This window comes from Vombatus ursinus, unplaced genomic scaffold, assembly GCF_900497805.2.
Source record: "Vombatus ursinus unplaced genomic scaffold, bare-nosed wombat genome assembly UNPS02015016.1, whole genome shotgun sequence".
In the NCBI taxonomy this organism is placed as follows: domain Eukaryota; kingdom Metazoa; phylum Chordata; class Mammalia; order Diprotodontia; family Vombatidae; genus Vombatus; species Vombatus ursinus.
This window is the reverse complement of record NW_020954794.1, coordinates 950,615-953,712: the sequence shown is the minus strand read 5'-3', so window position 1 is coordinate 953,712 and position 3,098 is coordinate 950,615. Positions and strand designations below refer to the sequence as shown.

The 3,098-nt window shown below is 44.4% G+C and overlaps 1 protein-coding gene across 1 annotated transcript in view; it reads right to left on the bottom strand.

Moving 5' to 3' along the window:
- Positions 1-3,098, bottom strand: part of PAX8 (paired box 8) — a 79,045-nt gene that overhangs the window by 21,305 nt on the left and 54,642 nt on the right. The window lies entirely within an intron of this gene.

The following is a 3,098-nucleotide window of genomic DNA, read 5'->3' as shown; positions in this document are numbered from 1 at the left end:
TAGGAAGGAAGGAAGGAAGGAAGGAAGGAAGGAAGGAAGGAAGGAAGGAAGGAAGGAAGGAAGGAAGGAAGGAAGGAAGGAAGGAAGGAAGGAAGGAAGGAAGAAAAGAAAAAAGAAAGTACCTGCTTTCAAGGATCTCTCATTCTGGTGGCGGGAGACCAAGTAAATAACTGTGTGTTCCCAAGACATATACAGAGCAGATGGAAAACAATTGAGCAGGAAAAATACTAAGGGATGAGGGCAGGAATGGGGATGACCAGAAAAGTCTCCTATAGAAGTGGGACATGAGCCACATTGTATACCAGGGTTTTTCTCCAGAACCAAGTAAAGATTAATTATTACTCCTAGTCCCCCTGAGACATTTAGGGCTAATTTCAATAAGAAATTATTGAGATTCACAAAGGGTTTATCAAACATCATTAATATCTTGATTTTAATTCTTACCAGTCTTCATATATTCCTCTGCAGACTTTAGCCCTAATATCTCTTGGGATTTATCTCCCTCAAACAGGAATTCAGTCAAAAGCTCGACACACACATACACATACCATACAGAGACTATGCACATGTAACCCCATAGCACCCTCAAACTCTTCAAGTCGGGGGGCTTTCTAAAAGTCTCTCCTTTTGATTTTTTTTGTCTGTTCCAGGGGTACATGCAGAAACAGCCCTGATCCTGGAGTCGGAGGGGCTGAGTTCAGAGGACCTCAGTTCCTTCACCCATAAAATAAGGGGTTGGACAAGACAATTTCCAAGGTCCCTGCAGCCATAGGATCCTATGACCCTAATTCACTCAACTGAACTGGTGGTCCTCTAAAGGTCTAGATGAAGACCCTACCTAGAGACCTCCCCCTCCACACACTGACCAGAGATGGTGCCCACACAGCCAGACACAACACGAGCCTCATATAGGCGTACTGCTCCCATCAACTCAAACACAGGCAAAGCTCTGTTACGTAACAAACCCTCCGACTGTGAGTACTCCTAATTATTTTCACTGAAGTCATGGCTCCAAGGAACCACATGGCTTTCCAATTGTGTCTTGGGCACCTCCGGAAGCCATATTATATCCTCCAGGCCACCAGAGCACCATTGAGGGCACTGAAGCAGGTACTGACTAAATGGTCTTCAAGGAAGGGAAGATTGGCAGGAAAGGTCCTATAGCTTAGAATCAGACTGAACTGGAGCTGCTTAGAACTCAGAGCAGGGAAACAGAACAAAATACCTAGTTTCTAGAAGGCCGGGTTTTTTTGTTGCTGTTGTTGTTTAAGCACACCTCTCTACTCCCTCCCTCCCCCAATCATCAATATTCAATCAATATAGTAAAAAATATAAGGTGTCCCAAAAGTCTTAGTGCAATTTTAAGGGCTATTTTTTTTTTAGCTTAAAAGTGAGCTTTAAATCACATGAAGATTTTTGGAACACCTTGCAATAATTTCTTGTTCTTGTTATTGTTGTTTTATTGTTTCAGTCACGTTCAACACTTTGTGACCCCATTTGGGTTTTTCTTCACAAAGATAACTGAAGTAATTTGCAATTCTTTCTCCAGCTCATTTTACAGATGAGGAAACTGAGGCAAACAGGGTGAAGTGACTTGCTCAGAGTCACACAGCTAATAAGTGTCTGAGGCTGGATTTGAGCTCAGGAAGATAAGTTTTCCTGAGTTCAGAACCGGCATCCACTGTGCCACCTAGCTGCCTCTTGCAATAGCTATAACTGACCAATTCATCTTTTTTTTTTAAGTACTCAAAAAATCAATCAAATACCTATCATGTAATCCAAACACATGAATGATTGCTTTTTTTTTAAGTGAATCGAGGGAATGTGTTGGGATTGCGATCACACAGCTCTCCTCATTCCTGGTGTCAGGAATCATTACCGACACCTCTCTTTCTGAATGTCTTTTCTTGTGAGAAACTCTTCTGACTATGACCAGCTGGGACTTAATAGGGCTCTGTTATCACAGGTCTCCTATATCCCCAAACTGTTAGGGGACTTGACAGGAGCGCAGGGGAATTAATATCCTGGGCCTCAAGAGGGTAGTTTGACCTGGTGCCAACCATCTATTCTGCATCTTGGGTGACTGGTCACGTGGCTTCTCTGGGGTGTTTTCCTTTCCCAAGCTATAATATGCATTTGGTTATGCCATGTTAATGTTGTCTAATAAATCCAAAAGTATGTAAAGTACACATGTATACCCATTCACCTTTACATCATAGGTCTAGGGTCAGAAGGGACCTCAGAAGTCATCTGGTCCAACCCTTTCCTTTTACAGAGAGGGAAACTGAGGCCCAAAGAAGTTAAGTGACTTGCCCAAAGCTGTCCAGGTAGTAAGCAGCAGAGATGGATTTTGAACCCAGGCCCTCTGACTCCAAAGCCAATGTTCTTCCCATTGTACCGCAGTGCCTACTTCTCATTTCTAGAGAAAGAATGGCTTTGTCCTCTTATCATAACCTGAGATACCCCAAGTGAGTGAGTGATTGAGAGTGTAAAAGAATATGCTAAGATTCTTAGTTAACTCAGAATGAGTGAGCTCATGAAAGGATGTGCCAAGATTCCTCCTTAGCTCTGGGGAGAGAAGTTTACATTCAAGGCCTTTTCCTCTGTCTGGCAAAGGCCAAAGTGAGAGATGAGGGGAGAGATTGGTTGCTCATCAGACAAAGAGGTTATATCGGCAATGGAAGAGTAAGAGATATATGGTGGGAGGGCCCCAGGCTTACAGAAGGACTCAGAGCCTAGCAAAGTTTCTCATCCCCACAAGAGCCATGATAGATGTGTGCCAGGCTTCTGTCTCCACTTGTCTCCATTAACTCCCCACCTCTCCTAGACCTGACTAGGCAAGTTGTACTGGAAGGGGGCGGGGGACGCTGCTGAAAAATGGAGCCAGTCTTCAGGAAATGTTGCTTCGACAGAAGCCTTCCCCAGAGTCCTGGCCGGGTTTTATTGGCTCTCAGCAGGCTGGCTGATGTGCGGTCCATTGTTCTCCTGCAGGCTGACTCAGTCACACTGATCGAGCTCTCTCTCTCTCTCTCTCCCTCTCTCTCTCTCTCTCTCTCTCTCTCTCTCTCTCTCTCTCTCTCTCTCTCTCTCTCTCTCTC